Below are 20,537 nucleotides of genomic sequence, written 5' to 3' on the forward strand. Positions count from 1 at the left end.
TGAGGATACTGAAAGAAGCCCCCAGATACAATGAAGAAAAAGTACTTTCACTAATGTTAAATGAACTACTGAGCAGATCAAGCTGCTTTGATCAGAGTTGTGTAATAAAGTTGCTGATCCAAGCTGTATCTGACAATAAACAGCTGTCTTGAGGAGTTCTTGTGGACATTATCTTATCAATTGGGGGTGGGTGATCTAATACAGCTCTGTTTGTGCTTGCCGGACATGCAAACTTTGGGGAAGTGCTTCTTTATCCAACCTAATTACACACTACAGGCTAAAGTCAATTTGCTGAGGCCAGAGTGTCCATCTCCTCCTGGCTTTGGCCCGTTCCATGATAAGACTGAAGGTGTGAAATCCCTCTATTTAAATGGAGGCCAATTTGCATTCCATTGTGTTGGTAACAGTTCTTGTAGAGCAGCAGAAAAAACAAAGCACTTCATTTGATTTTAAGTGTGGCTGCAGAAAACGCTGACCTGTAAGAGTGATAGCTCTCTTCAACTTTTTTTTAAAATCAAATCAATGTGTTTTACAGCTGTCTCCAGAGCAGTCCTCCGCTCACCTGCACATTTTCTTCTTCTTTCACCTCTTGAACTGAGGCCAGGAGAAAACATTCTGTAGCAGCATGTAGAATGTTAAATGCATTATGTAGCTGGGATGGATGGTGACAGATGGCACCGTAATCAAAAATCGACTGTAATCTGCTGGGTGCAAAAGTTGAAATGAAAATTAAAGTGTCAAAAAGTCGCTGTAAATCATTTTTGAGCTATAATCAAACCAGATTTAGGGCGACATGAAATGGGAAAAAAATAATACAACCTTAGATTGCTCATCAGTTAAATTATCCATTAACTAAGACCTCTGCATGCCAAAGTGGTGATGTGTGTTGAAAAGAAGGCCAGCTGATTCTCCAAAGTACTTTAAAGACGACACCTCTGTTAAACGGTGATGGTTTAATAAGGGTGGCTGTGTTTGTGCCGCTGCTACACAGACTGGTTTATTGGCTGATGGCATCCAACAACAGTTTGTGCATAGATGGTTGCTAAAGCAAACTTCAGATTCAGGAGACAGGAGGGTTTTTTTCCTCGCGACTAGACCTGGCTTTGCTCAAATGCACGAGGAAGCATCCTCCCAGGAGCGATAGGCCTGCTGAAAACCACCAGAGGGACAGCAACAAGCCAAAACCTCAGCGAGACAAAGACATGCAGCGAGCGGAGAGGCTCGCGTTCATTTTCCTTATGAGTGTACAGCAAATAAAACTTCTAAACTCGAAACTTCTGCAGACAAAAGCGGATATGAACACGTAGGCGTGGATGTCACTGTTATCACGACCACATTCACTTTCCAAACTCTGTGCGTTAACAGTGTGTGACTAACAATAGAGAGACTAAATATTTGGACTTTCAGGCCTCTGGGAGGACACGGTTTCCCAATGACGGGCTATCCATCTATATTCACCGCTGTTTAAAGTCGCAATCTTAACTACTTGTGCATGTATTGCCATGAAAGGGCATTTTGGCCCCGGCAGAATGAACATGTATGTCATTAAGCATCTGTCATCATTGGCTAAACACTGGATCTGCTCCAGAGAGCGACGTCAGTCGCAGGCTGATGAAGTGTATGTACAAGAAGGATGCTGTGAGCAAAAAAGCTCCATTATAGAAAATAATATAGAAATAACAAGCACACCTGCTTTCTGTCAGGTAACACCCGCAGAGTGCCGAGAGCTACGTATGGCAACGCTTTTTTTGATTCTCAGACTGTATGGCATCGTTTCATTTAGTGACATATTGTCGACTGGTTTCATTTTGTTTTCTCTAAGGTTCCTTGGGACATGCTTCATGGTGAAAAGATGTGAACTTGACTTGATAATTGCTACATTGTGGGTGATTGGCTCCAGACGGTGAACCTGTATGATTCTTTACATTTAAAGTGTTGAAAAATGTCAATCTCTCTTATGGCTGACCTCATCATCAGAGCGTTCCTGATGAAGACGTGTAGCTCTTTGGCCAGCCCTCAAGTGTGCCCACTCAGAGCAGGTATAAACACTATAAACTATAAACACTAAGTCATACTGACTTCACTGATCCTTGGTCTGATTCAGTCTTTTTTATAGTTTTGGAGGTGCAACTCAAGGATTGTCTTTATGCATCTGAGAAACCAGGAGACTGTTGGCTTCTGCAGTTACGGATTTCTTAAACCTGCAACCTGCCACTTCAGGGCAGGGAAACCAGCTGTGCACAAAACACTGACATATCATCACATTTTAAGCTGATATGGTGACCTTGTTTGCATATTTACCTCCAACAATTCTGGTGCAACTGGAGCATTCATTTAGACTTGTGTTTGTGTCCACCTGATGAGTCCAAGTCCAACATTTGTTCTATTTAAGCTCAATTTTGGGGATCGACTAAGGCCTGAGGGAAATATTTAGCTCTTAAGCTGCTAAATGTTCCACTATGTTCACTAGATAGGAGGATTGGGTACTCAGTACTTTTATGGGCACTGACTGAATTATGTTGGTACTAATGAGTACTTATTCATGTCAAATCAATATGTGCTACATTTTGGTACCTGAGAGCACTTTTGGATGAGAGAGTAACTTATAGGCCCAGAGAAAAAGAGAAAGATGCAGACAATGTAAAGTTGGTCAAAGCAACACATCTAACCAACACATCCTCATCGCCAAACAACTCAATCGGCTGATTGCCAGTGAATCCCATGTATCACTATAGGAGAGTACCAGCAACAAGCCGCTAAGACAACAACAGACCTTCATTGCACCGTGTGTGTTTATGTGCATAACGACTTCAGACAGGGAAAGAATCACTGTGACAGCAGTGCGATGGGATGAGCAAGACGATCACTCCACATAGATAAATGTAAAACTGAAACTCACACAATGTAGCCTACGTGACTCTAGCTAAGTCAGTTTGAACAGCCCAACATTTCACTGTAAAATCTTATATTCAATAAAGAAGGAAGCATCAGGGAGCAGCATCTTGTATCGCTGCAAAATGAATTAAGGTCAGAGGAAGAGGAGAAATCAGATTACTGACCTGCTGCATGTACTGGAAACATGGATTTAACTGGACTCAAGTTACTATTATGCATGTTGTCATGCTGCCCAAATTCCTGCATATCGTGATTTCTCCTAGTTATCTGGAACTTGATTCAATGTGTGTGTGTGTGTGTGTGTAGTATACGTGTATATGCATGTTCTGTCATTTGTTTCACAGTGGAGCACTCGAGGAAGCTAGGCTTGTGGGTGGTTGGTGGGTGTTGGCTGCAAATATTGGCCATGGCTGAACATGGTCATTGGCTGTCAACAGCCAATTATGCGTGCCTGTTTTGTTTTTCATGAGTTATACTACCAGATGGTAAGTACAAAGAAGTTGAGAAGATGATTATAGCTATTTAAAACTTACCAGATCTTTTCAACTTTCAGCTGAGGGACAGCTCAAATGTATGTCAGCAAGACAGTACAGTTACAAATAGCGCAGTTCTTCAGGTTTAGCTTCAGTTAAAGGGCCAGTCCACCGATTTCAGACTCAGATTAAGCTTTAAAGATAGGTTTAAAAAAAACATATAATGATGTAGACCACACCAAGCAAGGGAAAGATGAATATATGCATCAAACAGCAACAATAATGTTCAGAAAGCACCCTTTTTTTAAAAACCAAAGGTCTAAAGAGAACCGTTGAATGGTGAATTACACTTCATATGGATCTGCATCACAGGTCAGTGCAGTGTTGACCTCCAGGCTGCTTCATCTGTAGCTGCTCCGCTAACATCTTATGTTACAGAAGACGGTGTCCTGCCAAAAGCACTAGTGCTCCATGTTTTTCTGCACAGCCACCAGCTCCCATCTCTAAAATCAGAGCGAGCGGTACTCAACAATGGAGTTTTGCAAGACGACGAGCCACAGCCCCCGGCTGCCTGTGATGACCTGCCTGGGTGCGCTGCCCTCGCCATGACTAACGCAGGCAATTTGTGACATTTGGATGCAGAAGAAGAAAACATGCTGCAGTTACTTTAGCTTAATGATGCTTCTGTGTGCTTGATGGCTGAGGCCAAAATACCTCTCACATAACTCATACCTCATGCTGGGGAGGCAGCATTACTGCTCAGCGGGGGGGTGGGGGGTGAATGCTTATCTGGCCCACAGAAAGTCGAGAGTCCTGCTCCGAGACAGCTTACTGGAGGTTTCAAAATGCCGTCAAGCGGCATCCCACACTGATATATTGTTGTTTGTTCAAGTTAGCATCAAATTCTTTCATTCTTTGTCTGTTCAGAGATAGTTCAAGTAACCGCTGCACATTTGGAATGCAATATAAGAGCGTTTTTGTATTCATAGAGGATGAGTGTGACCGTAGATTTGATAAAACACAGAGGAAACCTCAGGGTGCTGCTTTGTAATATGTGCTTCTTCCTTAGCCCTCATCACATATTCAGCCACATGTTTTCTCTCTGCGTGCCAGAAATGACAGATTGATTTGTGTCAAGAAGAACGAAACAGCCAAACAAACACTACTTCTCATTTCTCTCACACGTATCCAACTCTATATATACTGTTACGATGTGCAAGATTTGTGTATCTGCAATTCTGCAAAACCACAGTACCCAGACAGCAGACCGAGCCAAGCCACATTAAATATGTACATCCCTTCTCCAATTTGCAGATATCTCAGTTCAGGGCCAACCTTCCTCTTCAGATGCTGGCCATGTCCACTGCAGTTATGTAGTCGGTTGGCTGAAATGGCTTCATCGTGATTAAATATGTGCTCTGCAGCCTGCGCCAAAAGTCAATGAGAAAACCATCATGAATGATCATCTTGAAAGACAGTGAGCACTAAAAAGTGAGACATCACAGTGAAGAAAGCGCTGTGACTGTGTGTATGTGGGTGGGAGCGGGGGGACTTCAGCTAAAAGTCACCCATCTGTGTATAATTACATGGACTTGATTTCAGCTCCAGCAATGATCCATTCATCATCATAATTTATGGTATTAATTTACAATTGGGTAATTATCTTCCACTCACTCAGCGTGAGGCCTAATCAGCCAAACTATTCAAAAGTTTAAAGCTGCACTTGGTGACTTTTGCACTTTGATAGATCCAAGTGGAACCAAAAGGAAACTGCTTGCAAACAGTAATCTTCAGTATCCAGAAATGTGGCAAGGTGACATTTGATGTCCGCTAATATCACAGTCTGGCCTGTCAACCAGGCCGGTCTGTGAGTCTTAACAAGCTTCTAATGTTGGTGAGCCCAACTTTCTCTGGCCAGAGTTCTCTTTTTCTGTAATTAGCATTGTCTCTTCAGAATTATAGCTGAAGAAATGTCAAACCAAAATTGAACGGAGTCTTTGTAAACGGTGGATTTACTTGTGGAGAAGTACAGTTAATAGGTGCTGTCTGAGCAACTCTGACCTGAAAATGTGCACTGTTCAATCACTGGCAAATCATAGTGACAGTGCTGACCTTCCACTGAGTATCCCAAAATAGAGGAAGCTATTGTTTTAGCTGTGTCGCACCACCTCCAGCTGTGACGCAGTTTTGCTCCATCCTCCGAGCGGCTTCAAACCCCACTGGGAGCGTTTCAGAAGCGGACCGTTTTGCCTGCCTGAGTTCGTGGACTCGCTCAGAGTTTGCTGATTTGGTCTTTTTTGAAGATGCTGTTTGTGCTTCCAATGGGTAAGCAGGCTACGTAGCTGAATAGTTCCTTTTTGTTTATCGTTGATGTATGATCAGGAGTCTGCACAGGGGCTTTTATTTTGAGATTTACTTGATTCTCAAAGGCGTTCCTGTGTCTGACTTCCTGTCTGACTGTGCAGCTTGACGTCAAAAAGTCTTAACGACCACTCAAAGTGCTTCCACGACACAAGTCGGCATTCACCCGTTCACACGTACACCGCTGAGTCAGCATCGGGAGCAATTTGGGTTTCAGCATCTTGCCCAAGGATAGTTCGATATGTAGACTTCAAGGGCCAGAGATCGAACCACCAACCTTCTGATAAATGGACGACCGCTCTACCTGCTGGGCCACAGCCAAATCGCTGGTCAGTCTGGAATGGCTGCAACGTGGCTGCTGTAGCACAAGCATGGCCATGCAAAGTGGAATTTAGGGGTAGCTTTTGTACTTCAGCATCAATTCACGCCATCGCAGGCGAATTTGCCTCTAGTTCCACTGACTTTATATGCAGTGGTGCCACCTCTAAAATTTGCTTTGCCTTTTGTCAGTGAGGAGTACACATAAAAGTATTTGTGTAAAGAATAAAAAGAGAGAGCTCAGACCCTGCCCACTTTCACAGCTCCGCACACACGTAGCCAACTGATGTGTGAAGTGGGCGCATTTGTTGGATTATTGATTTTGGAGGGCTGTTGAAAGCAGCTTCCTTAAGTCTAACACTGGAAAAGGGTTGGGGGAGGGGTTTCAGGCGCTGTTTGACAACCGCACAGGCACTTTGCTTGACGTGTACGAGCCCCCTTTACAGTCTATTACTTAGCAATGACGGAACGTTCCTGCAAGCACTAAACGTTGTGATTCGCGACATGATTTCTGCGGCTGTTGTGTAGGCTTATTGAATGGGTTTATTTTCACATGTTAGAGAGAGCTGCGACACTCACTCACTGTTTTCCATTTCATGCTGTAACAACGTGTTCCACTTTGACTTCACATCTAAACATTGTGACTGCAGAATAGCATTCACAGCTGAGATGGATCGCACTCTGGAAGTGCTTTACGGGGCCTTTTAGCAACTTTCCATCTTTGCAGCGCACTTGAGTGAAAGCAGTTGAGGACCTCTCGAATGCACTGGGCACACTGTGCCGTGGACACAGAGATGGGCTCTGTGGCACCCAGCTCTCCCATACACACACACACACACACACACACATACACACACACATGCACACACACCCTCCAGCCTCTCCCATGATGCATTCTGTCTGTTTGACACAAAGCAGGGCTCACGGGGTGTTCTGGCCAACATTAACATGCATAAACATTACAATTAATGAGCCTTTGTGACAGCACAAGTTAAATGCCCCTCACCCCGCCCTCTCCATCACAAATTTAGAGCCATTTTTCATGCGATCGATTATGCAGGGTAATGCTGCAACTGCAATGAGCGACGATAAACAAACCCAGCTGCACTCCCCCTCCTCCCTCACACACACACACACACACACAGTCCTCAGCTACCACGGCTATGCTTCCTACCCAAATAGAGACTGTGTGGGGCCTTTTCTTCTTCTCGCTCCCACTGAAGAAATGGAAACTGCCCATACTGTGGTCACTGAGAACAGCCAATCGCTTTTCAAATGCAAAGAAAGCCCTACACCGTTACTACTTGAGCTCCAGCTCACATGCTGGCAGCAAAATGATTCACGTAAGACAATCACATGTCAGTAAAGCCACAAATTGCAATTACGAGCTACACTTAAGATTAGATTCAATTCAACTTAAATGATCCATCCGGTTGCTACAGCATTAAAAAACAGCAGTAAAAGTAAGAAAAGGCAAGGTAAGAACAGCTACTGTGCGCTGGGTTTCACTGCATTTTATCATTAGCTGGTACCCATAGATGGGGTGATGCAGGCCAAATGCATCATTCAGCCTTAGAGCAACCAAATGGGAAGCCATCCAGTTGTCTGGAAGCCCATCCCAGTATGGGTTCAACAGGGAACCACTGCAGTTAATCAGGAAAGCATGTTGCCCTGAGTTCAGTCATCCTCCACAACTGGAGATTCTCTGCACCACTCCACCCTCTCCCCTTATGACACTCTTGATGGGAACATGTCATATTCGTATTCATAACTCACATGAACCTCCCTCTGTTCTTCTCTCCTTACTCAAGCGTGAGCGTGCTATCTCATTTTTGGGTAGCAGCATGCTAAGAATGTTTAAAGACGTTGCAAGGTTCATGGCTAAGCTAGCAGTATGTTAGCAGTGATTGAGCAATCTAACATCAGCAGCATGTTAGCGATGTGCATTAACTGCATTAAAGCCACTCATTGCTCATCAGTATTTTTCATTTGTATGTTGATGAGCAGTGCTGAGCATATACTGACACTTTTCCACTGTGTGTGTGTGTGTTTGTGTGTGTGTTTACTATTCAGTGATTTCCAGTCTGCTGCACTGTGGTGGTGATCAAATCATTATTTTATGATTATGTTGTCTGACTGAATAAACACAAATACACGTTGACGACAACAGCTGTGCCGTGTGATCAGCTGTGTTGGCATTTCAAGTGAGTGATCGCAGAGAAAGGGAGAGGAAACCAAAGGTCGCCCCCTCACCGATCACAGGACGGTTTCTGTGTTGATCGCTGGCGTTTGAAGGTTTAAGGATGCTGAATTTTTGGTTGAGAAACATCTCATCTTAGCGAGGACAGAGCGCTGAAACGGAGAGAAGAAGATGCGAATGAATGCAACCTAATGTTAATGTAGATGTGGTCAACTCAAGTTCCCCTTTAACCTATGGAAGCCCTTTAAATCCAAGCACCAGGGGCAGAGACATGGGGACGACGAGCTATTCACAGCCATTCACTTCCCAGCCCCTTCACCACCATGGGAAAGCCAGCCAAGTGAGCGTGGGTCAGGTCAACCTTGTCTCCTCGCCTGACTGTCAAAATAACAGTACCTTCCCCTCCGGCTTCCAGCACTGTCCGTCAGAGCCGGGCTGCTGAGAGCTGTGGCACAGAGGGGTGGAAAAGCAATTAAATCAAACATGGGTGAGTAACTGCAGGACAAATGCCTCGTCAGCGTTTTTCAGCTCAGCCAGAGAAAAGCTACTTGTTTTTTTGTTTTTTTTTTTCTCGAGAAGGGGCATTGAAAGAAAGAGTATTGAAAGTGGAAAAAGAAAACCCTCCAAAAGAGAGCTAAGACATTTTGTGTCACCGGGTGACCAATGCAGGAGTTAGCTGAAGGGTTAAGGGAGACATTGGCCCAATTCAGAGCCTCTTTCTTCCCCAGCGATGGCCTAAAACTTGAGGTCAGACACATACTCCGACCCCTGACCCCCTGGTTCACGTCTCCTCGTAATTACCTTTGCGCATCAACCCCTTGGCCACCCCCTCCCAAAGACAATGTAACAATTTGTCTTTTCAATTGTCTGTCAGTCACTCTCTTACGGGCCTTTTCAGTGGGCGTATATGGTTTCTTTTTCCATTTGTATTTATTTATTTATCTTGCTTGGAGAGGTGGGGGTTGTCTGGCCCCAGAAACAGGGAGTCTTTGTTTGGGCTGGTTTCACATGGATATAACCTCCCTCCTCCTCTGCTCCCCCTGCCTTCTATCCAGCTCCCCATAGTCAAAACCCCACAGGCTTGTTTGGGGGCTCGAGGGTGGCTGATCTCAGGGTCATTGTACATGGCATTTCCATAACCATTGACCAATCAATGAGACTTTTCTCCTTCCCGTGGAACACTGAGGTGCTTTTTAACTGCTCCCTAAGGTACATAATGTCTGCTGTAGCGCCCATACCCAACTGTGTCTCCAACTTTACCTGCAGCCAAGCAGCAAGCTGCCCAGACTCTCCAGCGGGCTGGATCAGATCGATCATTTGGTGATTTTGTTATATAATACTTTTAAAAATACAAATTAATGCAAAATGCTTGCTTTGCAGAAGCCTCAGACCACAGACTGCGTGGTGTTTGTCTCATGGTCACAGCGCGGTGTGGTCTGGTGCTTGGACTCAGATATGACCTACTTCTCTGGGCTCTGGCTCGGATCAGCTGGAGAGAAGTGGTGTTTGGTCCCACATGAGCCACATAGTCATCTTGACGGAATGATCTTGAATCAAGGTGCACTTTCTAGCCTTTTCCGTCTTTCAGCTGCATCTTGCAGTCTTCGTCTGCGGATGTTTTCCCATATGTCGTGGAGGTGGCTCAGTCGTCATCATGACTTAAATATTTGAGGATGTCAAGTTGTGACAACTGAGCCGTCTCTCTGTCAACTGATGAAGACCTGATGAAGAGCTGAAAGCTAGCAAGTGGACCTTGGTTTGGGATTTTGTCACAGGACCGTTTTCAAGCTCAGTAACGAACTGTCATACTTGATAATACTGCATGCTTTAGCTAAAAGCTGAAGTGGAGTGGTGAACAAAGAGCTCACCGATCACCTGAGAGGCTTCGTGTTGCAGGCGTGCAGGCATCCACCCTGCTGCAGTGCCCTTGGGCAAGACACCACCATTCTCTAGCTGACCTCCAGCCTCCAGTATGTCTGAATACTGAAGACATTTCCCTTTTTCTGGCTAAACTGTCTCAGTTTTTAATAGAGCTGAACTAATGAAGTAGCCATTTTTTTCAAATCTATCTTTCCTGTCTAACATTCCTGTTCTTCAGATTCTGCTGAATGCAGCATAACAGACAAGAAACTGCCTGCTCGTTTGTATCCGGATATGTGAACGCACAATAGGCAATTTCCACAGCCCTCAATACGTGCTGAAATGCATTATGGAGTTTAGCCAAAGTAAATATGAGGCTTCAGAACTCTGAGTTAGCCAAATCTCCAATCTTTTTTACCATGAAGTCCCCTCTTTGTGTTGCCATCCTTTTGCTTCATCTCAGCAAGGAAACAATGTCACTGAGGAAATTCCATACATGAAAGACTAACTCTTGGAAATGGCCCTCACCTCATCATCAGAAACAATCCTTTGACCCCTTGACTCATCCCCTTTAGCAAATTAAAGGTAATCATTTCTTCCAGTGTGTTTTCTACAGTTTCTCAGGGTGAAATTATTGCTGCACCACTGGTTTTTATTTAACATTTGGTCATAAAATTTTATCACTTCTGGTTTCATCTTGGAGCAGTTAATATATTGGAAACATGACTGCACATCAGAATTACCAGCTACAACATATTAGATCCAATAGTTTCTCTTTGAGTGCGCCTTGAGAGAACTCTTAACATTACTGACGAGTGAAGATAAAAAACAAATCATCTCAAGATACGGAGGAGCTTCTTGAAGGGCAGTCATTTATAACAATAGCCCCTATGTGAGCCTGCTCCGACTACAGGCTCCTCCAGCACCTTATTGTTTGGCAATCATTGCATGAAATGACATGGAACGTACCATTTCCCCACAGAAGACTCCGCGTTCCAAGGCGAGGTAATGAGAGCCAGAGGAGCGAGAAGACGATTCAATCTCGGACCGTGTGATGTCACAGGGATAAACACGATCGGTCTTCCAGACAGCTTGGTTTGCGCAAGCCACTCATTCTAATTGTACATCATGTTTCCTATGAAGCTCATAATTACAACAGTGTTGGGAGGGAGATCTTTACAAAAACTGTGGTTTGCTTTGATCAGTCTAATTTGCTCTCTCTGAAACGGGTGAGAAATTGCGCGAGTGGTTGCTGTTGGTGCGAGCAGAAAGTCCTAACAACACAATGTCACATAATCCCCTGAGGTATTTCAAACTGTGCAACAGGTATACATCCACTGTGCCGGCTGAATGCTCGCAAAGCCTCACATCTGATGAGGGACAGAAATACGGCATGAGTGGTTAAAGCGTTGAGGTATTGAGGGTAGACCGGACAGATTGAAGTTGTACTTATACAAACAGAGCTGCTCTGGTGGGCGAAATAATCCCATAAACTGATTCAAACCACAATGGCAGACCAAGACAACTATAGAAAAAAATGGTGTGACATGTGCTTTAGGGGATTGAGGAACAAAAGCTAAACCTTACCGCTTTCTGTGAGCTAGACAAAAACAAGACTCTCTGTATGAGCTTTTCTGTGTTCTAATCATTTATTTTTTGGCATACTAGCAGGTGGTTCATCCGTCAATCCTCCACTCCAAACTGAAATACAACTATTGGATTGATCGCCATCAAAATGCGTAATCCATGGTCCGTAGAGGATTAAGCTTGACTCTGGTGATCCCCTGACTTTTTATGGAAAATAAAAGACCATTCTCATTCCCAGGTCGTCAAATCCAACAATTTCTCACTCCTAAACTATCCAAACTGTGACCATTTCACAGTGTTAACCACGTATGTAAAAGGCTTTCTGCCAGTCTCATACACTCAAGGCTCCTGTGAGCACGCTAACATCCCAAAGTAAGATGGTGAACCTGGTAAATATTAGAATTGAATAACATTAGCATGTTAGCATTGTTAGCATGATAGCATGCTCAATTGCTAGCTTAGCTGTACACTCTTAGGGCAATTTAATGGTTCTTGCATGGGCCTCTGCAAACACACGCAGCCACACGCAAACCTCCACAATTATGTAATTGCGTGCAGCACCCGACCCAGCGTTCAAAATCTGAAACATTGTGTTCGACTGCACGTGGGTCCTTATAGGGGATTGGCTTGTTAGTCAGTGGGACCTTTACATTTCTTCTTCCGTCCTATTTGAAAAGACACAAATGATCGGAAAACCAACATATTTATAAAGACTTGCATGTTATGGAAACATGCAAAAAAAAAAAAAAAAATCAGCCGCTCCAGCGGCGACGCACAGACGAGAGTCTGGATCACACAAATACGAGTACTCTGAATGTTGTGGACAGTGCAGAGGAGGTGATGCACAGGTCTGTGCACAGACCATGCTCAGAGCTTTAGCTTGCCTCTTTCATCACTGTCAGACATCAGTAGATCAGGCGATCAACACAGGCCCTGTTACAGCAACCTGACCATGAAGAACCGGCACAGACAAAAACTGCCTGATCAAACACTTTCCTTTGCCTCACATCCTGTGTTTACTCGAACACACCACAAAGGCCACGGTGACGGCCAGCTCTTGAACAGCATGCGTGTAGTGCACATTCTGTGGCTGCATGAGACACAATAACTAGCCAGTCATTTGTAACCAAAAAATATTGCAGAAAAGCAAACAAAAGAGGCTGTTTTCATGCCACTGTGAATCCCAGTAAACACATGCTCACAATATAAATTGAGCTGTCAGCCTGCAGGCTTTTGCTTGTGGAAAAAAGGAAACGTGGAGACAAAAATAAGGAGGAACTTCATCACTGAGGTAAAACACAGATACGCTGAACGGCTAATCAGGCGGCTGTCACTCACTGATTACCTCTGACGCCGATTCAAATGCTGGCTGACGGTGCTCCACATGCTACAAAAACTATGACCGACAGTCACCGCAGTCACTCAACGACAGTCCGGCCATGTTCGAAGGGCCCCGAAACTTCATTTACTAGACGAAAGTCACAAAAAAACTAAGCTCTTAATGCTAATAGCGAGGTTTGCTGCCATTTCCAGACTTGAAGAACATGTAGGTGTGGGCAGATATTGATCTGTATGTGGGGAAGCTGCCATGATAAAGTAGATCTTTTCTTTGCTCAAAGAAAGTGAACAAGTTGTAGTTAATTTACTGGACTATTTTCTGGAATGAATAAAATTACACTGAGGCCTCGTGAAAATGTAACAGAGGGGAGCGAGGAGGAAGCTAATGAAGTTTGTGCATCTATTTAAAAAAATGCTAACCTGACGCGCCTGATGGTTTGTTGCCCAGAACCATCTGGGAAGCCGCACTTGGAAAGCGCTTGGAAAAGGGCAGGCACTTGGCAGGTGGATGAACTGCGTGTCTGTCACCACCATGGGCTAACTTCAACCGATCAGATCAACAACAACATGATGTAACTCTTGCCGAAGCCGGTCGGGAGAAGAGTGAAAACATCTTTTTATCAAGGAAAGCCTTCACTGCAGTGAAGAAATGCTCCAGTTCTGGTAGAACTGATGCCATAGCAGCATCTACGCTAACCTTTTTAGGACAGTGGAGTTGTTTTCAAACAGGTGTGCAGAGGTTCACTGAACAAAGAGAGGGTGGTAACGCTGTGCTGAAACAAGAAATAGATGTGGAGGGTTGTATTGCCAAAACAGGCTTATAATGACTGCCAAATTAAGGCTCATTTCTAGCCCTCGCTGGCTACTCCTCCAATTTACTAAACATGCAAAGAAACTCCCACGCTTCTAATGTCAGTCTGCAAAATCTGCATTCTGGTTACCTGCTGCACGGACGTTTTGAATGGACGGGAAAAAGTCAGTGCAAACAAGAAATTTGCATTGCCGATCAAACATTTAATGGGAAGATACAGCTTTTGATTAAGAATATGTTTTTCATAGCAGCATCAGTTTTTGCACAAAGTCTGCTTTGTTAAAGGCAGAGTGAGCATGTTGCCATAGGCTACAACGTTTATGTGCAACATCTGTGTGTATCTAACCAATCAGCACCACATGATTGTTTGGTCTCTTCCCTGAGATACACCGCCAGCTCATTTCTGCCCTCTCTTTTCAAACTAATTGCAATATTCCGGCTGCAAGGCGAGTCCTGTCCTGCAGCACATTTGTGTGCACTTAAACTTCAAATGTAATATTTATATTGTAAGCATGTAAGCAGACCAAAAACTCTCTTTCTAAATGTATTTAAATTATTAAAAGTCAGTTAAGCCATATGGCTGTAGAGTTTATTTCCAATGCGTTGAAAAATTAGCCAGGCAAAACTCCATAGCTGGAGGCCTGCAGGTGGTAAAAAATAAACTATGGGATGGATCTGAAAGCTCTGTAAAAAGCTCGTAGATGGACCAGGACTAATTATGATTCAAGAATGAAGAATGAACTTTCTTGCTCATCAGGCACATTGACATGACTGTCACTTTTTTTCACTATAGCACACGCATACATGAAATATAAATATTTTATGTATTGCGTGTGCGTGTTTTATTATTATGTACACCTATAAGACTTGGAAACCACACCCCACAAACCAAACGAAATAGAACTTAAGGCTCTGAAACCTGTTTTGTAATATTTTATTTGAAAAGTCTGTAATTTCCTCTTGATGAATTAGAAATGAATTACAAGGCAAATCGTTTTGTGTTTTGTTTTTTGTTTTTTTTAAGAAAAGCTTTATTTGAACCACAGTAATTATTCAGTCATTGTTCTGGTAAAGCTTTATTTTCTGGGTTCATAATTCCAGAATGATTTTCCAGGAACTTTGAAAACAGTCATGTAATTCAGGAGTAATTAGAGGGAAAATGTTAACATCCTTGAAATAAGATAAGATATACTTTATTGATCCTCAGCTGGGGAAATGACTGCTCTAAAACGCAAAAAGCAGTACTCCAGAAAAACAGTATTTTAAAGGTTTGTAAAAAAAAAAAAAAAAATACAATTCATTCCAATTATTTACAAGAATAAGCTCAAGTCTTTTGGCAGAGCAGGTCAGCTAAGCGTGCAAAAAAATAGACATCTGTTTGCAGAAAAAACATTCAGGGGTTTTTGTTTGGTTTTTTTTTTTTTTTTTTTTTTTTTTTGTGCAAACCTGAAAACAAAACAAAACAAAAAAGGATAAGGAAGACATTTATTGGCCAGCAGGCAAGTTTGTGTGAAAAAAAAATCCAAGTCATAATCAAATATCCTCCAGACTGAAGATGTTCATACGGTTGAATGTTTTTTTCTACCAGTAAACACTGCCGTCTCGACGTGGAAAGGACACGTTTAATTCTGACAATATTTCTATGCTTCTTCGGTTAGCAAATGGTAGAAACCGTCGCAAACAACTTTGTTCAAGAGTTTGAACCATGTCGCTATTGGTGTCATGTTAAAGAAAATTATTTAGACAGGGAATAAAAATACAAAAACTGAAAAACAAATACAGAATTGAACAACTTTATTAGTGAGAAAGTTTTGGTTGCTGCTTTTGTGACGGAACGTTTTGGTCCGTGAAGCTGTGAAGGAATGCCCAGCTGTTAAGACTTCTGCTTGTTAAGTTGGGCATTTGGGTACATAGGTCTTAAGTGAGCAGTGGAGTTATGTGGGTTATAAGCACTCTCACACACAACACTATAAAACTGTCTCGATTTAACAGGATGATTAATGCCTCTCAGGCTGCTGAATGAAATATGAGGTAATCCGACTCCCCGATCCCAGTCAAAACATGTCCAACATGAAGGCGGCCTCCGTCCTGCTGCGATGAATTGGGAGCTTTTGCCATTCTCTGTGCCATTTTGCACCGCAAAAGAAGATTTGGATTTTTTTTGACACCGGAAACAAAACGTGCAATCCAACTTTTAGGTGCAAAGGTTGTGTGTGTCAGCACGTAGCATGAAATGTGACAGTGTGGATTTTGTTTTAGATCATTTGTATTTCTTCAAGGCCCAGTGGAAGAGAGGCTCGGGAGGAGGGGAACACTGGTACCTACAGGAAACAGTGACTTAACCAAGGGACTTAACAACACCAAACTGCTAAAAGACACCCTAAACAGGATATTAAACAGCTAATAAACATTTAGAGGCATGTATGTTTCCCTTTAAATCCTTCCAAGGCATCTTGAGGAAAGTGATTGTTTGAATTTCCACGGGCTGTTGAATGCATGCTGTCGACCACATCTGATGCAAGTGAGTCATATGGAGGTGAGCTAATAACGTCGTGTCATTACGCTGGTAATTTGGGGTGGCATGAGGGACTTCTGAGTGGCGCACATAAACCATGTGTGACTGAGACGTTCATGCATGAAATACAGCAAATTTCTTTCCTGAATTTATACTTTGAAGCTAGCTTTGAAGAAATGTCGCAACTCTCTACTTGCCGTTAAAAAGCTAAATTAGAAGATTAAATGATTAACCGGAGTTAATTTGCCTGTTATCTGTGGTGGGTGCTGTGGTTGTTGATGAATGGCAATGACTAAATGATTATGTGGGCAGGTGCTGAGATTTCTGGCTTTCATTTGCCAGCCCGATTTGGAACAAAAACAAAGGAGTCCATACTCGCTGGACTTTCAACACACATGCTGAGATTCACAGCTGCAGAGCACGAATACAGAGAACGGAAAATTATTTAATCAGTAATAAATAGTTAAATAAATGCAAAAAATAATAAATAAACGTGAAAATGAATGCTTAAAACTATTAATTCTTGTAAACCAAGCGATAGATAATAAAAAATAATGCACGAAATAATGTGATGTAATCAGTCAGAACAGAAATATAATCCAAACATTTTTAGACATTTTGCTGCATTTACATTTATTTATTTCTGCTTACCCGCACTAATAATTCATTTAGTTAGTTTGTTAGTTATGTGTGCATGTGTTGACGAGGCAGATGGTACTAACCTCAAAATAAAGCATTAGACATAAATAAATAAATAAAAGGAATGTCAAAATACAAAAACAGACATGAGAATGAACAGAAGTGTGGAAATAAACTGAAGACATTTCTTTATGTCCTGATCAATTACCAGCATTTATTATTTTTTGCATTCATGTGTGTACTTTATTATTTATTTCAGCATTTAATCTTTTAGTTATTCAGTACCATATTTATTTACCTTTTTTTTTGTATTTCTTTTATTTGTTGGTGATAAAGTCGTTTATATTCCCCTACAGTGACGCAGTGATTTGTGGGTAAAAAGCCTTTTGCTCCAATCAAAATGATCTGTTTTAATTCATTTCCAAATTGCTGCAGTTTCTGCAAGTTGCCCATAGAGGTCACAAAAGGCACAGATTTATTGGTATCTATTGACAGCATGATGTTAATAAAGTCAAATACCTGGAGCAACAGAGCATGCTGGCTGCTGTCAGACACAGCTCAGCACTATTTTGCTGCTGCTGCTTCTCCTTGGCTGTCGGCGCATGTTCACAGGGAGGTAGTTTGGAGCTCTGGAGCCAGACAGAACATTAAGGGATATAAGGATTTCAACATTGCAGCACAAGAAGCAGCTCTGACATTCGGTCTAGGACATAAATATAGCAGTGCAGTCCACCTTTAGATCCTTAGCTATTAGTCAGTTGGCTATAAATCTGAGTTTAAAAGGAACCAGCTTGTGTCTGGATGAAGTCCCGTATGTGTGGATCTCCGGCCAAGGCACGGAAGGCCTCACGGTGATGTGGATCACTTCAGTATGAGAAGATAAAATGGGAATCTGGAGGGCAGTGTACAAGCTTAGTGGTGGAAGAAGTTGAGACACTTTACTTAAGCAAACATCCAAATATCACAATGTAAAAATGCTCCATTACAAGTATAGTCCTGCAGCCTTATCGTCTCTTGGGCGTTTGAGTTTCTCCGATGTGTGTGAAGAGTTTGTCTTCACGTTGATGTGCTGAAGGGGGAGAGAGAAATCTCAGTTTGACCACGTGTGTAGGGTATGAGCAGAGAAGGAAGCATCTTGTGTGATAAAATGAACAGTATATGAGGCAAAACTTTTCAATGAGGGAGCAGCAATGGGTGTCATTTTTAAATGTTTGAAGGGTGTCTTTATATGTCTTTATCAGCATAACGTACCTTATGCTCCTGTTTAATATTATTAATATATTTTCAGATTATTATTACTGGTCATGTTGTAGCTGGTTGACAGGGAGCTACTGTTAATGACTATATGGGTGTTTAACCTGCAACACCGTGTCATCATATGCTTTTGTACTTAAAAGCTTAATCTGAAAATAACTATAGCTGTCAGATAAGTGTGGTGCAGTAGTAATTAGAAGAATATTAGAAGAATATTTCCCTGTGCAATGTAATGGAGTAGAAGTATGAAGTAAGAAATGGCATCAAGAAATGACTTTTCATACGGGAGTCCGGGCGGGGGGGGGCTCTGCTCTAAAAAGGTAATGAGAAAATCCCCTTGTTTATTTTTTTCATCGTTGGTGCTTCATCTACTCTTTGGTGTGAGGTGTTCTCTTTAATTTGTCTCTGTCTTTGGCAATAAATGCTCAATGCTTGAGTCAAGATGTGAGTAATTATGGTTAAACACAGGCGCTTCAGGCGCAGTCATCAAATGACCAGAAAAACATAAAAATTTAATTGAGCAGATTTTCCCTCACAGACTGAGGTTAACCTCCACCCCGAATGTTCACACAGTGCTGTCTGGTGCCCAATTTTATTTTGCTTCGCAGTGTGAGAGAGGTTTTTTTTTTTTTTTTTTTTTTTTTTGCATTGCCCAAGTGGAAATCAAAGACCTATAGCTTTCAGCCTTAGCACCATGCTATCCCTTTTGTTTGTGTGGAAGACCTGCTCTCATTAATTTATGTGATTTTAACAAAAGGGCGCTGCCCAGAGGAGCAGAAGTGGTAATCTAGGGAGGATGTGTATAGTGCATAGTCAATTAGAGAGCCACTTCAGCAAGAGCGGCCTCAGCAGCAGTAAAACCATTGTCGTGGGCCATTAACCAGCATGTGCTGTAAATGAAGGGCCCAAATGGTGCTGATTATGGTCTGTCCCACACTGGCCATCACAGATGAGAGGGGCTTTAAAGGCCCACCCCTTTGCCAGGGGACCAAAAAGCCGGCTGGAGCAATAGTTGGATCTTTATATGTATACAGTTCCACTAATTACCCTCTGAAAGCCAGGCTCAGGTCTCATGATGCATGGGATGACTGTGAAAATGCATTCCTCAAGCAAGACCCTCCTTGTCAGGAGCTGGGGTTCAGCATCATGCATTTTCACAGTCATCCCAACTCTGTCTTTGACTTTGATTTTGCAAAAGTTGTTATCCTGGTCCTGAAATACTCTTATAGGCATGCAGTGAAGGTCGTTTTCCTGCTGCTAGCAGTCAAGTCAAACGACAAAGCAATCTGGATGGTCACAATGTGTTTCACAAATCTGAAAGTAATATGATATGTTGGTGTGTGTCTGTGTGGGTCTATTTGTTTCTAAGTTCAGAGCTCTTTTTAAAGATGGATTTTTACTCAAATTTGCAAATGTCTGCTTGCACAACTGTGGCTTTTGGGGTCTGTGATGGTCCAGGTCCAGGAACATCTGCCACCCTTGGGTATTACAGCTTAATGCTGTTGTGGAAACAGTAACCCGAACTAATTTCTGTGTTGTCCTTAGACTTAATTGTCAAGGAAAGATTGGGTTGTGTCTCGTTTAAAGGTCAATGTCAGTATTTGTGCATATTTTACTACAAATACTTTGGCCAATGGCTAACCATTTCAAAAGGATGTTGTAGTGTTCTCTGTTTTGTAATTGATTTTTTTTTTTTTTTAATTAATCCAGGCTTATGTTGGTGATCATTCATTTCAGTGCCCTCAAATTCAGTCAGCTAGCAAAACTGTGTGATTTTCTGGAGAATGCTAGATGTAGATGTAATCCATCACAGGGATGATGTCTGATTTAATATGATATTAAACACAAAATGTCGTATTGTCACATTGCATTGATGTATGATCATCCAGTTCAAAGTGTCTTTATAAAGTATGAAGATGATTTAGTCTACTTTGCATTACCACTGTGTTACACATTGGTGGAGGAAGTAGGCAGATCCTTATATATAAGTAGTAATACCACTCTGTAGAAGTACTCCATTTTGAGTAAAAGCCCTGCTCTCAAAATTATATTATGAGCACAATATGCTTTAAGTATAAAAATGAAAGCACCCACTCTGCCATCCATTAGATTGTTACTAGACACATAGGCAACATTTCAGGTTGTAGCTATTTATTCTGCATAACATTGCATTGTATTTTATATCTTTTTTTTAAATGTTCATCTGAAACTACAGCCATAATCAGCTTTAGTCATAAATACTGGTAGTAAAACGTTTTAAATACTTCCCATTTGAATGTGAAGTAG

Source organism: Chelmon rostratus, chromosome 5, assembly GCF_017976325.1.
Source record: "Chelmon rostratus isolate fCheRos1 chromosome 5, fCheRos1.pri, whole genome shotgun sequence".
NCBI classification, from domain to species: Eukaryota; Metazoa; Chordata; class Actinopteri; order Chaetodontiformes; family Chaetodontidae; genus Chelmon; species Chelmon rostratus.